Source organism: Miscanthus floridulus, chromosome 19 (assembly GCF_019320115.1).
Source record: "Miscanthus floridulus cultivar M001 chromosome 19, ASM1932011v1, whole genome shotgun sequence".
NCBI classification, from domain to species: domain Eukaryota; kingdom Viridiplantae; phylum Streptophyta; class Magnoliopsida; order Poales; family Poaceae; genus Miscanthus; species Miscanthus floridulus.
Genome location: NC_089598.1, coordinates 94364858 through 94382144, shown reverse-complemented (window position 1 = coordinate 94382144; position 17287 = coordinate 94364858). Strand labels below are relative to the sequence as shown.

At 51.4% G+C, this 17287-nt stretch overlaps 1 pseudogene; it reads left to right on the top strand.

Annotated features, from left to right (window-relative positions):
• LOC136526404 (probable LRR receptor-like serine/threonine-protein kinase At3g47570) lies at nucleotides 1-3396 on the top strand (annotated as a pseudogene).
• The last annotated feature ends 13891 nt before the right edge of the window (nucleotides 3397-17287 follow it).

Genomic DNA, 17287 nt, shown 5'->3' with positions numbered 1-17287 from the left:
ATGACACCGGCGTTCACGCGGCTGCGGCGCAACTACGCCAGGGCGAAGTAGAGGAATTAGTTTCTCCATCTAAGCAAGATGTTTATCCCCTGATCTATGTTTAAGAGGTACTGTGTTTCTATCAGCAACACCTCACCGTCCTCGGTGTCGACCATAACTCGCTTGGCGGTCGCATCCCACCGTCGCTCGGGAACCTTACCAGGCTCCAGGGGCTCAACCTCAACCAGAACCTTCTCGAAGGCGGCATCCCCGACGTCCTCTAGCGCCTTCCGGACCTCCGGCGCTTCCACGTCTACGAGAACAACCTCACGTGGAGATACTGCCTGGCTTCTTCAACATGTCGTCGCAGCAAGTCTTCGCGTTCGCCAACAACCACTTCCGCGGGCAGCTCCCCGCCGACGCGGGCGCGCACTAGCCGAACCTTAAGACGGTCTTGCTCGGCGGGAGCAAGCTCAGTGGGACGATCCCGGCGTCGCTTGCCATGGCGTCAAGCTTGGAGTCCCTCAACCTCGCCAACAACAGCTTCACCGGGCACGTGCCACCGGAGATCAGGACGCTCTGCATGGCGCTCGAGCTGTCCAACAACAAGCTCACCGCCACCGACGCCGGCGGTTGGGAGTTCTTGGAGGGCTTAACCAACTGCAGCGCGCTGGTTGAAATCTCCCTCGATGGCAACAGGTTTGGCGGCGCCATGCCAGGCTCGGTCGCCCGCCTCTCCACGCAGTTCCAGAAGCTGAACCTCTGCGGCAACTCCATATCTGGCGTGATGCTGCCGGACATTGGGAACCTACGTACAGAATCTTCAAACGTTGGATCTCCGGTCCAACCTCGTCACCGGCGAGATCCCAGAAGGCATCGGGAAGCTAACGAATCTCCAAGACTCGAGGCTTACACAAGAACAGGCTGACCGGGCCAGTGCCATCCTCCATTGGCAACCTCGGGCAGCTTCTGAGCCTGGACTTGAGCAGCAACCTGCTGAACGGGCCAAGTACGTCCTCCTAGACTTGGCGACCTGAAGCAGCTCACACTGATCAACCTCTCCGGCAACAAGCTCAGCGGCCATGTCTGCCAGAGCCTGGAGTTTCTTGGTCTGGACAGCAATTCCTTCACTGGAAGCATCCCGTCATCTCTGAGCAGGTTGAAGGGGCTCATGACGCTGAGCCTGGCAGACAAGTTGACTGGAGGCATCCCGCCGCAGCTCAGCGAGATGACAGGACTCCAGGAGCTGTACCTGTCACGGAACGACTTGTCCGGCGTCATGCCGGCAGGACTGGAGAATGTGAGCTCTCTGGTTGAGCTTGATCTGTCCTACAACCACCTCGAAGGCCAGATTCCAAAGCTCGTCGTGTTCGCGAACACGACGGGCGGGTTTCAGATGGCCGGCAACAGCGCACTCTGTGGCGGCGCAACGCGGCTCCATTTGCTGCCTTGTCCGACTCCCACGACGGCCCACTCCATCGAGGTGGAGCGCGCTCACCTGTTCCTCAAGATCGGGCTGCCCCTCATTGTGTTTTCCCTCTGCCTCGCCATGCTATCCTCTCTCCTGATCCGATGCCGCCGCAGGAGGAGGAGGTCAAGAATCGCAGACATCAGAGCTCGGAGCGTGCTCAACGGCAACAACTATCCGAGAGTTTCTTACGCCGAGCTGGCAAAAGCCACCGACAGCTTTGCAGAGGCGAACCTCGTCGGTTCCGGGAAGTATGGGTCCGTGTACCTAGGGATCCTGTCGCTGCAGGAGAAGGGGGGCTGCACGCTCGAGGACGTCCTGGTGGCAGTGAAGGTGTTCGACCTTCAGCAGGTGGGCGCTTCCAAGACGACGTTCCTGTCAGAATGCATGCGAGGCTCTGCGTGCGAAGCGTCAGGCACCGCAACCTGATGGACATCATCACCTGCTGCTCCAGCATCGACGCCGAGGGCAACGAGTTCAGAGCACTGGTGCTGGACTTCATGCCAAACTCCAGCCTAGACAGATGGCTGCACCCGACTTTCGTTGACATCACGAGAGGACGCGTCCTGAGCGTAGTCCAGACTCCAGAGGCTCAACATTGCCGTGGACATCGCCGACGCTCTGAGCTACCTCCACAACAGCAGTGAGCCGCCGATCATTCACTGTGATCTGAAGCCGAGCCATGTTCTGCTTGGTGAAGACATGACGGCCTGCGTCAGCGACTTTGGTCTCGCCAAGCTGCTTCTTGATCCAGGAAGCAGTGTTGATGTTGCTGAAAATAGCGAAAGCACCATGGGCGTCAGAGGCACAATTGGCTATATCGCGCCAGGTACGTACTCTCACTGTACTGATGCTAGTTATTCTTCACCGTTGCATGCTATGCAATTGCAACGTCACTCATCTGTATAGTGTTCTTCTTTTGCACTGTTCAGAGTACGGCACGTCAGGGATGGTTTCTACGTATGGTGACACATACAGCTTCGGGATAACGCTTCTTGAGATATTTGTCCGGAATAAGCCTGGGCAAAATACCCGATACCCATTATCCGAACCCGAGGTACCCGATCTCAAATTCGGATAGCAATTTTGATTATCCGAAATTAGTTTGGGTAATATCCCTCGATACCCAAACTACCCGAACTACCCAAACATTTGTCTCTAGCTCCGTTCGGCTCGCTGAAACTGGCTGAAAAACATTGTTCTGGCTGAATTGTTGTGAGAGAAAAACACTGTTCTGCCTGAAAAAGAAGCCGAAGAAGCCGGCTTCTGGGTAAGCCGAACAGGGCCTCTGTCTTTATATTTATCATGTGCTGTTAGTTGAACACTGAACTTATCACTTTATTAGAATATAATTATCTCTATTTGAACAAGTGACTGTAATACATTATTCTCTAGAAAATGCTATTGAAATTCTATATAAATTGCTACTGAATATTTGTTTAGTTTGCTGTTTTTTTGTAAATCCAGGTATATCGGGAATATCCGAACCCGAACCCGAATTATCGGGTACCCGAAATTATGGATAGTGTTTTTTCAGAACTAATATTGAGTAGCAGTTTTCATTACCTAAATTTTGAATTACCCGAATTACCCGACCTGAAAAAGAAAATCAGGTAACCCGAACGCTCAGGCCTAGTCAGAAAGGCGCCGACCAGCGATGCGTTCAGAGACGGCCTGATGCTAACGGAGTTTGTCAGTGCGGCGTTCCGGATAAGATAGAGCAGGTTCTTGATCCGGCTCTGTTGCTGGAAGAGGAACTGTTCTTTAGGGTTATGTCACCATCAGAAGATCAGAACGGGTTGTGTGTGACAGTATATGATTGTTTGGTCTCTGCCATAAGAGTTGCGCTCAGCTGCTGCAAGCAAGAGCCGTGCCAAAGAATGGTCATGAGGGATGCAGCGGCAGATCTGTGCTTGATCAGAGATGCCTGCGTCCGTGCCTATGGTTAGTGAGAGCCTGAGATTGTAAGCACAGCTTATGCAATTTTTGCTGATATTGCTTTTACTTGTATATATGCCCAAACTGCTACTAACAGCAGCATGTTGTGAGTTCCAATCACATAACAGTTTTAAAGGCATGAATGGACTAGACTAGAAATCTGTCATGTAATTTTTAGTTACATTTGTTACATATGTGTAGATCTACTTTTTTTTAGCAACATTTGTAGATCTACTACAATTTACTCATAATACAGCCATTAGTGGGTACGGACAGCTGGGCTCAGTTGGGTTTTACTCAACAGGCCTTTCCGTGCAGTACTGCAGTTGGGCTCAGGGGCTTAGTAGCTTACCACAGGCATGAATAGTAGGCCTGTTGGGCCTGTTTGCGGTGGAACGCGGAAAAAAAATTTCCCCATCAAAACAAGTTTTTTTTATCTCTTGATTTTTCTTCAGACCATGGGGGAAAAAATTTGGGGCTTCAACCTCAGACACCAGTATAAGCTTATTACTACCTCCATTCTAAAGTTTCATTTTAAATCGACCTTTTTTTGTCTTTTATAAAGTTTGTAGAAAAATATATATGAACACTTACTCCCTCCATTCCAAAGTTTACTTTACTTTAGCATTGCCTAAATCAAATTTCTTATAAATTTATAGAAAACACACCATCAATTATAACATCGAATTAGTTCTATTAATTTCTCCATAGAATGCTAGGATAATGCATGTAGTGAACTTGTACGCGTTAATATATTTTCTAAAATCTTAATGAGAGTTTAAAAGTTTGACTTATAACATAGCTGAACTAAACTATAGTTTTGAACGGCGAATGTAATACCAAATAAACTCATAATCAAGAGCTATTTCATGGTAAAACTAACAAACTCATTAGATATTGTAGATGTTTATAAACTTATCCCAAGTTAAAAAAATGTTTAATTCATGACAAAACTAAGGGCATGTTTGGTTCCCCTGCTAAAGTTTAACTACTAAACTTTAGTCACTTTAGTTACTAAACTATCAAACAAACTGACTAAAAAAGAGACTAGAGTAGTTTAATCACATTAGTCACCAAAGAGTAGCTAAAATTGGGCTAAAGTGCCCAGTGGACAAGGGCTACCCCTCATTATTGCTGGTCCACCACCCTGATTTGGGCATTCATTAGGGGTAGTTTGGTCTTTGTTGAACTGCTTTAAGGACCTTTAGTCACTTTTAGTCACTAGAACCAAACAGGGGTGACTAAAGTTTAGTCATTGGTTTTAGTAGCTAAACTTTAGCAGAGAACCAAACAAGCCCTAAATGACGAAAACGAGTATTGCAAAAAGGGGAGTGTAACTAAGTAGCAACCGCTACAATCCCACCAACAAAATAGGAAGGAAAAGCAATTTCAAAACATAAAGGTTAACATTATATACCGATTCTACCAATGAAACTCCATCCGTATACGAAGCAAAAATACGTGCATGGACATGATGAGAAGAAACAGTAAACTTAGCCTTGTTTGCGGTGTAGAGTAACAAGCATCGTCGTTCCGTTATTAATTGTTTTTAAGACAAAAACTATATATAAACGACACAGTAATAATCATCACAACAACTTCATTCATAACTTCAGTTACATTCCACGGTTCTACAATAACAAAAACATGTCAAAGACTACTGGGTGTACAATAACAAAGACCTGTCGAGTACTGGTACATCCCATAGTCGAGTCTAGAGACATGCAGTGCAAGCTAAGGACGAGGCAGCACCTCGCAAAACTTTCACTAGCATCTACACCTCTCACGGTCGAGAGAGAGAGAGCAAGAAGAGGAGCATCTTAGTGAGGTGCTTTACCTTCCCTGCTGCACCTCTCACGATCGAGACAGAGAGCAAGAGGAGCATCTCCACCTCTCATGGTCACGAGCATGTGCATTCCTACATAGGATGACTAATTGTCAACATGTAAGTTTAGCAGTAGGAAAAAATGTAGGAAACCACTTTTTGTCCACCTTTCTTGTGTAGTAACTTCCTTATCGATTAGAATATGGTGGTGCTCACGTCTCATGGCCGCGAGGAGGGCGTGGAAGAGAAGCGTCGACATCATCGTTGCTGCTCTAGAGGAAGGAGGATCGTTAGGACGCCGGGATGGTGAATCGACACAAGAAATGCGCAGGGCAAACTAGGGATACCAAAGTGCATTGAGTACCCCTTGGCTTACCCAAATAAGCGAACCCCCTTAATCACAAAACTTCCACTAGCACCTAGATCGAGTAGCCCCCGCTGCGCCTAGATGCCGGTAGTACCCAATCTTGAAGGCCTTCTCCCAACACTGCTGCTGACACTAGAGGAGTTGGAGAAGGAGCGCCATGGCGATGAAGAAAATATAAATGGTTGGATCAAGAGCTTTGTCTATATCTATCTGTATCTAAGGAGGAAGGAGTGTGTGGATTGCCAAGAAGCGCATCCAGCCCCGGCTTAAATAGGCCAATCTTGAAGATGGAGAAGCAGAGAGGAGCAATTAATATAAGCATCAGGGAAGACGAGACATACTCCATAGGAAAGTAATGGTGATGCAACTATGTTGTGGGTAGTTGGGAAATGGGGAAATAAATCACGCTGAATTTACTATCACCGGTACACCAAACGGGCGTGTAGGGTCGACGGCCATAATGCCTATCCCAGTCGGCTCGGCGTTCCAAACAACGGTGGAATTCAACCCCACTACTACCGCCGCATTGATGGGTTTCAACTACCAGTTTTCTTCCTTAGGAGACCTCCCTATCGGTCCAACTGACGGTGGAAGTATCACACCGACGTTTTTATCGCTACGACAGTGAAAATGGCGATAATGATAAGTCAATCTGTAGTAGTGAGTGGTAGACAAATCAGACTTTGGCATGATTGTTGGTTAGGGAATTGACCTTTGAAGATCCTTTTCATAATATATATCAGATCACTGTTCAGCCTGACATAGATGTTTCTCAAGCCTACACAGATGGTCATTGGAACATCCAATTCAGAAGACAGCTTCATGGGGTGCTCATTGAGGAATGGGATCAGCTATAGGAAATGTTGAATGATGTTATTTTAGAAGATGGGAGAGATAAAGTAACTGGGCTCTGGAACCATCTAAGAAATTTTCAACTGGCTCTCTTTACAAATATATTACTACTGGAGGGGTTAGAGATCAGCAGATGATGAATATGTGGAAATGTAATATCCCTTTGAAGGTAAAAAATTTCATATGGATGGCGGCTCATGACAGAATTCAATCATGTGTCTGGCTTAAGAAGAAACAGTGGTCAGGTCTAGAAAAATATGTTGCTTGTGATATTTTGGAAACTACAGATCATATATTGTTCCAATACCCAATTGTTGTATTGCTTTGGCCTTTTCTGAGGGTCTCATTGGGATGGCAAAGCTCTCCAACCAGCTATACAAATTTTATGTTAGAGTTTGTTGAGGACTGCCGAGGAGCCAAACGCAAGGTAACACTCTTCATTTGTGTAGGCGCCTTATGGACAATCTGGAAGATGGGGAATGACATGGCAATCAACAAGAAAGTTCTCACTTCTCGTAAAGTGATCATTTTCAAGACCTTGATGCTGATCAAATCATGGCGTCCACTACTGAAGACGAAGCTGGAACCAACAGCGGAGGAGATGATCAACCTGCTGACGGCTAATGCGCATTAGTTCAATCTTTGTTGCCATTTTCTGTAATACACTTTGTGGTCGCTGATCTTGGTTGGGTAGTGCCCAGTATGGGCACCTTTTAGTTGTCATCGTTATAGATGGTCAGTCGAGTTCAGTTTGAGAGAAAGTCGAGCTTTTGTTAATTTTCTCTCCGTCTATGTTCTTACTTTTGTAAAACTAGAGTCCCCGGTGACCAGACCTTAGGTGTTTGATTCGCTTCCTAATAAAGCTGGGTGAATGCGTTTGGTCTAAAAGGAACACAAAAAGTTGTGTCTCTTCATTTTCCTCAAGGTTCGTATATATACCACTTGCGTAGTTGTGCAGCATCTCATCCCCACGCCACACCTCGAGAAAGTAGCACTCACAGCTGAGCCCTCCATATGATGTTGCCTCAGCTCGTCAGCGGCAAAGAAGCATCCATCGATCTCAAGGCTATGGCACGGTACGAGCATGCTCTGCGGCCATGGTGAGTGGGGCGTCTTCCCCTGCTGCCTGTAGCTGCTCACCGCTCACCAAGTCACCAGTGGCGATGGAGTCTAGAAGAAGCTGCACGAGCAGAAGAAACATGCTCGAAGGTCGAAGAAATGGAGACCAGCAATAGAGAACAGAGAGACATGGAGATAGTGTCGATGCAGGACCCATGGGATACCCCGCAAGGAAGGGAGAAGACCTAGTCTAATTAGGATTCTTCCCCTGTAATCTTAGTAGCAGTATTACTCTGTAATCCTATTAGAAACTCTCATTGTAAACCGACTAGGACTCTAGCCTCCTGACTATATAAAGGAGGGCAGGGCTCCTTGGATGGGGGGAGGAAGAGAACAATTGCACGACACAACACTTTACGATCAATCCAACGCAAAGGCTAACGCCAACTGGACGTAGGGCTATTACTCGATCATCGATCGAGGGTCCAAACCAGGATAAATCGACTGTCTCTTGCGTTAACCGTCGAGTTCTTGCATACGCTGAAGCCCGAACATACTGCCCCAGGGACCCCCGTGGCAAGCTATCGGTGGTCAAACATCGACAGTTGGCGCGCCAGGTAGGGGATTTCGGCAAATTTGCATCCGAGAGCTCGATGGACCTCAACAACATGATCTTCTCAAAGGGATCAATCTTCATCTTTGGTTCATGGATCTATGAGGCAGGCGACAATGGCAAGCTCCAAGGCCGTCTCCTCGAAGATTCGAATCACCATGAAGACTATTCTATTTCGGCAACTACGATAGATCAAATCATCGGAAGATTCACGTAGCTCATAATGTCCGATTCAACTTAGGTTTTGTGGCTTTGCGCATCTGACTCAAACTCAGGCTCTGCATCCAAGATAGAGTCTTATCCGAGTTCTTTCGGGAAACCAAGTTCTTTTCTGATGGGGCTTAAGAACTCAGCCCTGGCCTATCAACAATACAACTCAGAGTACACGCAGAATCTTTTCAAGAAGCCGGATCCTCTTCCTTTCGAACTCCACAACATGGCAACATCCTATCAGACATGGCCCGAAGGATCCACCTATCCTGTGCTTAGAATGCCACTGAAGGGAGCCCAGGAAGGTCTCGTCTTAACTATAACATCTCAAGACTGCATCGTCCATTAGCCAGATTCCGTTCCTAAAGATGACGGCACCCAACTAGTCGATGATACGACAACAACAACTCTACCCTACCAAGAAGGAGACTCGATCTATGACTTTGAAACCTCTACTAAAGTTATCAATAGCTCTGGCAGTACAGAAACCAACGACGATGATAGAACAACTCATGCTAGAGAAGTATTCATGATTCGCCGTCCTCGATCACCATTGGTCCCCCCAGAAGCACCCGACGTCAGGTCTTCAGATGAATCTGAATCCAACATATCACCGTTTATCCAGGGACACGATGGTGAGACTGAGAGTCAGAGGCAAGCCAGAGAGAGAAAGAACAAATTGAAACGAGGACGTCAACGTCATGCTAAACAGCGAAAGGACACTTGGATCAAATATGAGTCAGACCTAGCCGAGTACAATAGAAGAAAATCAGAGCGAGAGGTCGAAGAAGGACGAGCAGCGAATACACCTTACGATAAGATTTGAGAAGCACTAGAAGAACTCAGGGCGACTTCATATCCCAATGAAAAATAAGAACAGCTCCGGGACTTCCTCTGATCAACAGTCCTTAGGACGCACGATGGAAGGGCAACATCTCATGAACAGGAAGATCAAAATCAAAGGAAGTCCGCCTTTGAGAGACTTGGACCAAGTGAAAGTCATAACAGAGAAAGTAGAAGAAATCATAGTCAAAACGACCGAGTCAAACAACCAAGAAAGGCCAGAAGCAAAGCACCTACTTGGACTGCCACGCAAAGCTACTCTCACTAAGACAACAGTTGGCAAGAAGGGGGCGCTGAATCAGAATACACAGAAGCCAGAACGCACGATAGATTCCTCTGTTTTGCGAACAGACTTGCTTCAATACGACTACCCCACAAGTTCAAGCCGTCCAACCACTCCAAATATGATGGCAAGACTGAACCAAAGCAATGGCTTAGGATTTACTCGCAATCGATTGAATTGGCCAGAGGAGACGATGACATCAAAACCTTGTTCTTTCTCATGGCCCTAGAAACCATGCCACTTCAATGGTTTGACAAATTGAATCCAGGATCAATCAGAAATTGGGAGGACTTGCAAAGAGCTTTCTGTGAAAATTTCACGGGTATTATTACACACCCAATCACCCACGTAGAGTTAAAAGGACTCAAGCAGAAAGGAGGTGAAAGTCTCAGAAATTACTGTCGACGATTTGGCGAACTACGAGCTCAAGTACATGACATCACACAATGAGAAGTAATCGAAGCTTTCTCTCATGAAATCATGGCTAGGTGGCAATTTCAAGACTTCTGCAAAGAAAATCCAAGAAACAACGAAGAATTCAGACGAACAGTGGAAAAGATGATTACTGCAGAGGAGAAGACATGAGAAAGATTCCTAGATAGAAACAACAGAGACAACCCGAACAGGCAATATCCTTGAAACAACAGACATCAAGAAAGAAAGCATGGTCCAGACAACACAGTAGCAATGGCTGACAAATCAAAGAAGTTTTCAAAACCCAGATGTTGGATACCAGAAAAAGGGGTACCCCAAGCAAAGACCGAAAAACTGCTTAGACCCTAAAAAGCAATAACCAATAGAACAAACAAGGTCTCGGCCAAAATCTCTGATTCGCCCGAGGCCCCCTCGCCGAGGCCTCAGAGGAAGCAATGAATCTCCGATTCACCCGAGGCCCCCTCGCCGAGGCCTCAGAAGAAGTACCGATTCTTCGACTCGCGCGAGGCCGGCTCGGCACCAGCCCCGCGACTGCCGCTTTGACCAAACTGCTCTGGCTGAACATCACATCCAATCAAAGCGCTCAACTACTCCGACAACCGCACGACAGCACAGTACAGCGAAGTGGCCGACTATACGTCAGTCGCGTCAACACCCTGCCATCTGCGACAGGACGAAGCAGGGGTTACCGACCACTGTGCTGCCTAACTCCTGCACCAAGGATAACACGATGTGGGGAGTCAGGGCTGGGTCCCTATAACCTTGGAATCAACGCACCAACCGCTCCATCTCGCCCGAGACCCCTCGACAAGGCCTCGGACTCACTGATCCCGCTCCGTCTCGCCCGAGACCCTCCAGAGGGGCCTTGGACAAACTATTCGTGCTCTGCCTTGCCCGAGGTCGGGCTCGTCCCGCAACCTCGTCGTCTCCGCCTCAAACGTCTCTCTGGCAAGTTGTCACTTCTAATTAATGTGCCTAGCTACACCCACTACGTAAGCCACGATCGGCAGTGCACTACTACAGGAGCGACGGGACAACAGTCAAATCTCCTTTTCACCATCCCTTGCTGACAATACAGGTACCATACCCTGTAGACGCACGTCCCGCACTGTTCCACCTAAATCAACTACGACGATGATCACTGAGACCCCCGCATTGTCGCTTCTAAAGGCCTCTGCACAGCGGGCCTCGGCGCGACCAGCTACAGCAGCCGCCAGGCCTCGGCACTTCACAATTCAACAAATCCATAGGAGTGTAGCACGTCACCTGCCTGACCATACTGACTAGACTTCTACGGGAACTCCCACGACAGCACACTGCCCTAGGAGTAGAGTACGTCATCAAATAGTCCTTTAAAAGCTCTACGTATAGCTCTCTCATGTACGCTGGCTTCCCCCTTGCGGCTATAAAAGGAGGTAGCCAGTACCGTTTCGGAGGACGGCCAGTAGGACATATCAAATTGGCTCACGAATGCCCACACAAGTAACGCACCTCACTCTATAATTCATATTTCCCCTCACAGAGACCTGGGATGAACTCCCTCTCTCGCCTAGCTTGTAACTCCCTACTACAAGCACCCCAGTGCGAGGAATACAAGAACACTCTCTCAGACTGGACGTAGGGCATCCATTGCCTGAACCAGTATAAACCTTGTGTCTCTTTGCATCACCATCCGGAATCGGGAGCACGCAGCACAAATTCACTCATTGGTTGAGGACCCTCGGTCCAAAATACCGACAGTTGGCGTGCCAGGTAGGGGCCTCTATGTGTCAGCTTAGTCATCCTAGCAGATTCTGGATGGCAGATCCCATGCGACCGCTGCGTCTCGAGACAATCGTCTGGTTCGGGAGCCTAGAGTTCATGTCTCTAGGGCACGAGTACGACATGGTACTCCTCTCACCCAGAGCACCGTCGACTAACAATGACGTCACGCACCGGCAGCCCACGCGCGAACGGCGCCCGGGCCACCGCTCCGGTCAAGCTCGCCAGGCGCGACATGAGCAGGGCCACCCCAACGCCACACGAGTTCAGGGCAACGCTTCGCGCTCCGCCGATGTCCCGTGCCTGGCTGCTGGTACAGAGTCCCTGCACGGGGACCTGTCCGGATTAAGCCTCGATAGGGGGAAAACACTGGTGGCGCACGGCGTCACCCCATCATCAGGCTCTGTCCCGTCTCCTCCCGAGGAGCCAGCTCCGGCGGAGCAAGGCCCGGCGACGGCACCATCCCCGTACTCTTTCGGGCTAATCAATGCCGCCGCCTCCTATGCCACTGCTCTCGTCTCCATTCATCAACGTCATGCCCTTGACCCCATTACCACAACTCTGATCCATGCCCACACTGACTCCTCAGAGGAGGACGAAGCATGGGCTAGAGTAGACTTCTCCGGGCTTCATGACCCCAAGGCGATGCGTCGCTTCATGGTCGCAAGCGACTACTGCTTCGGCCACTCTGACTCCGACGATGAGGACGCTCACGACCCGACTCGTGAGTGTTTCCAAATCGAGCTCGAAATGCCAAGCACGGGCAACGAAGGCGGAGCGGCAGCCAACGCCACGCCACCATGCAGAGGGTCCCCGCCAGCGCTAGCGGGTGTCCCCACCCTTGATGAACTTCGACGCCTAGACCTGGAGCAGCTCCGTGAGCTTCAGGCCAAGGTCGAGCAAGACCGACTCCTCCTGCAGCAGCTCCGAGCCACCCTCGAGCAAGAGCAGCAGGGTCGCGGTGATGGCAGAGCAGCCCGACAGAGGGCTCGCGACGTCCACCGCCGCATCATTAACAACGAGGGGAGTGAGCAGCCCCCAGTCTTCAACCGCGCTAGCCAGAACATCACGACAATGGCAATGCTAGTCAGAGCGATGCCCGAGCCCTCTACCACGGAGGGACAACGGGTCCGTGGCGAGCTCCAGGAGCTTCTTGAGACCACCGCGGTACAGCAAGCCGAAAGCTCCACATCTCGACGGCGCGGGGACACCCCAAAATAGCCCTCGGTGCATGACCGTCTCAGGGCTCCCTCGGTTCACGACCGCCTCGACGACCGATGCGAGGCACAAGATGACCACAATGTGGTCAAAAGGCGACGGCGCCACGACCGCGATGGGGCCACCTGAGGCTACCAGGTGCACCGAGGCGGCTGCTATGATAGTGGGGAGGACCGCAGTCCTTCTCCTGGGCCACCTGGCCCTCGGGTCTTCAGCAAGGCCATCCGCAGCGCCCACTTCCCGGCCCGGTTTCGACAACCAGCCAACCTCTCGAAGTACAGCGGCGAGACCAACCTCGAACTATGGTTGGCCGACTACCGCCTGGCGTGTCAGCTAGGCGGCGCAGACGATGACCTGCTCATCATTCACAACCTTCCCTTGTTCCTATCAAACTCAGCACGAGCCTAGCTCGAACACCTTCCCCCCCCCCCATGCAGATCCACGACAGGCGAGACTTGGTAAAGGTCTTCATCGAGAATTTCCACGTACGCGCGCCCAGGGAATTCCTGGGACCTCAAGAGTTGTCGCCAGAAGCCAGATGAGTCTCTCTGAGACTTTATCCGGCGATTCTCCAAACAATGCACCGAGCTGCCTAGCGTCGGTGACTCAGAGATTGTCCAGGCATTCCTCTCCGGCACCACCTGCCGAGACCTGGTCCAGGAGTTGGGCCGGAGCGTGCCAACCACGGCATCGGCACTCCTCGACATCGCCACTAGTTTTGCCTCAGGCGAAGAGGCCGTTGGGGCCATCTTCCCCAACAACAATGCCAAAGGGAAGCGGAGCGACGAGACCCTCGAGGCCTCGACATCTCACCTCGCCCAGAAGAAGAAAAAAGGTCGTCAGGGGAAGCGGGAGGCCCTCGAGGCCGGTCTCGTCGCGGTCGCGGACCACAAGAACCCCCGAGGCCTAGGGCTCTTCGATGACATGCTCAAGAAGCCCTGCCCTTACCATCAGGGCCCAGTGAAGCACACCCTCGAGGAGTGCACCATGCTCCGGTGTTACTATGCCAAGCTCGGACTCCCCAACGACGACACCAAGAAAAGGGGCGCAGGTGACAGGGAAGACGACAAGGATGATGGGTTCCCCGAGGTTCAAAATGCCTTCATGATCTTCAGCGGACCTTCAGCGTGCCTCACGGTGTGTCAGCAGAAGAAGGAACGCCGAGAGGTCTTCTCGGTTGAGGTAGCCACCCCCTAGTACCTCCACTGGTCTTGGGAGGCAATCACCTTCGACCAAAAGGACCATCCCGATTATGTCCTGAACCCCGGGCAGTACCCACTTGTCATCGACCCAATCATCGGCAACACCCGGCTTACCAAGGTGCTGATGGACGGAGGCAGCAGCCTCAACATCCTCTACGCCAACACCTTAGAACTCCTGGAGCTCGACCGGTCACGGCTCTGAGGCGACGCCGCGCCCTTCCACGGCATCGTGCCAGGGAAGCGCACACGACCCCTCGGACGCATCGACTTGACCGTCTGCTTTGGCACCCCCTCCGACTACCGCAAGAAGGTTCTGACCTTCGAGGTGGTTGGGTTCAAGGGAACATACCATGCCATTCTGGGGCGCCCGTGCTACGCCAAGTTCATGGCGATCCCCAACTACACCTACCTCAAGCTTAAGATGCCGGGCCCAAACGACGTCATCACTGTCGGGTCCACGTATGAGCATGCATACGACTGCGACGTCGAATGCGTCGAGTACGCCGAGGCTGTCATTGAGGCCAAGACCCTCATCGTCAACCTCAACCAGCTCGGCAATGAAGCACCCCACTCCAAGCGCTGAGCTGGGACCTTCGAGCCAGCAGAGGCCGTCAAGCTCGTCCCGGTCAACCCCACCTGCTCCAGCGACCGAGCACTAAGGATCAGCGCCACCCTCGACAACAAATAGGAGGCCGTGCTCGTCGACTTTCTCCGCGCGAACGTCGATATTTTCGTGTGGAGCCCCCCGGACATGCCGGGCATACCGAGGGAGGTCGCCGAGCACACCTTGAACATTCGGGCCGGCTCCAGACCGGTGAAACAGCGCCTACACCGATTCGACGAGGAAAAGCGCAGGGCCATCGGCGAGGAGGTGCAGAAGCTTTTGGCGGCCAGATTCATCAAGGAAGTGTCCCACCCAGAGTGGTTAGCTAATCCTATATTAGTTAAAAAGAAAAATGGAAAGTGGAGGATGTGTGTAGACTACACCGGTCTAAACAAGGCATGTCCAAAAGTTCCGTTTCCATTGCCTCGAATCGACCAAATCGTCGACTCCACTGCGGGATGCGAGACCCTGTCTTTCCTTGATGCATATTCCAGTTACCATCAGATCAAGATGAAAGAGTCCGACCAGCTCGCGACTTCTTTCATCATCCCATTTGGCATATACTGCTATACGACTATGCCATTCGGCCTCAGAAACGCAGGGGCCACGTACCAGCGGTGCATGACCCAGGCCTTTGGCGAGCACATCGGGCGAACCATCGAGGCCTATGTGGACGACATCGTATTCAAGTCCAGGTAGGCCAGTGACCTCATCAAGGACCTGGAGATAGCCTTCGAATGCCTCAGGGAAAATGGCATCAAGCTCAACCCCGAGAAGTGCGTCTTTGGGGTCCCCCGAGGCATGCTCTTAGGGTTCATAGTCTCGGAGCGTGGCATTGAGGCTAACCCAGAGAAGGTCTCAGCCATGACCAACATGGGACCGATCCGGGACATCAAGGGAGTGCAGAGGGTTATGGGATGCCTTGCGGCCCTGAGTCGCTTCATCTCACACCTTGGCAAAAAAGGTCTGCCTCTGTACCGCCTCTTGAGAAAATCCGAACGCTTTTCCTGGACCCCCAAGGCCAAAGAATCCCTCACCAAACTCAAGGCACTGCTCACCAATCCTCCCGTCCTAGTGCCACCAACTGAAGGTGAAGCCCTCTTACTCTACACCGCCGGAACGACCCAAGTGGTCAGCGCGGTCGTAGTGGTCGAGAGGCAGGAAGAAGGGCACGCTCTACCCATCCAACGACCTATTTACTTCATCAGCGAGGTGCTCTCTGAGACCAAGACGCGCTACCCCCACATCCAGAAGCTAATCTACACCATAATCTTGGCTCAACGCAAGCTGCGTCACTACTTCGAGTCCCACCCGGTTACCGTGGTGACGTCTTTCCCCTTGGGAGAGATAGTCCATAACTGGGAGGCCTCGGGTAGGATTGCCAAGTGGGCCGTGGAACTCATGGGGGAAGCCCTGTCTTTCACACCCCGAAAAGCCATTAAGTCTCAGGTCTTGGCCGATATTGTGGCAGAATGGACCGATACCCAACTACCACCTACTCAAGCCTAGGCAGGATACTGGACCATGTACTTTGATGGGTCTCTTATGAAGACCAGGGCAGGCGCGGGTCTGCTCTTCATCTCACCCCTCGAAGTACATATGCGCTACGTAATCCGACTCTACTTCGCCGCTTCCAACAACGTGGCCGAATACGAGGCCCTTGTCAACGGCCTGCAGATCACCATTGAACTTAGGGCACGACGTCTCGACGTTCGAGGAGATTCGCAGCTCGTCATCAACCAAGTGATGAAGGAGTCAAACTGCCATGACCTCAAGATGGAGGCATACTGCACGATGGTACGCAGCCTAGAGGACAAGTTCGATGGCCTCAAACTCAACCACGTCACACAAAAGTTCAACGAGGCCGTGGATGAGCTGGCAAAGATGGCGTCGACACGGACCCCGGTCCCCCTGAACGTCTTTGCCAGAGACCTCCACAAGCCTTCCATCAACTACGTATCAACGGCAGAGGCAGGCCCCCCGGTTGAGCCCACCGCAGGGCCCGAGGCCCCCTCTATCGCCGAGACCTCTGCTGCCGAGCCCGAGGCCATGGCAATCGATGCGGAACCTCCCAAGGGTGACCAAGGCATGGACTGGCGAGTCCCGTTCCTTGATCACCTCATTCGAGGAGAGCTTCCTGCTGATAGGACCAAGGCTCGACGGCTTGCGCGATGAGCCAAGTCCTACGTCCTCTGCAACGGCGAGTTGTATAGGCGTAGCCCATCCGGTATTCTCCAACGATGCATCACCACCGAGGCTGGCCAATCCCTACTTTGGGACTTGCATGCGGGAGCCTGCGGGCACCACGCGGCGCCTCGGGCACTCGTGGGAAACACCTTCCGCCAAGGTTTCTACTGGCCAACAGCGGTGGCCGATGCCACAAAGCTAGTACGCTCCTGCGAGGGATGCCAGTACTATGCTCGACAGACGCACCTCCCGGCCCAAGCCCTCCAAACCATCCCCATCACATGGCCATTCGTCGTGTGGGGGCTGGACATGGTTGGGCCTCTGCAGAAGGCACTCGGGGGCTATACCCATCTGCTGGTAGCCATCGACAAATTCTCCAAGTGGATCGAGGCTCGTCCAATCACCCAAATCAAATCCGAGCAAGCAGTGCTGTTCTTTACGGA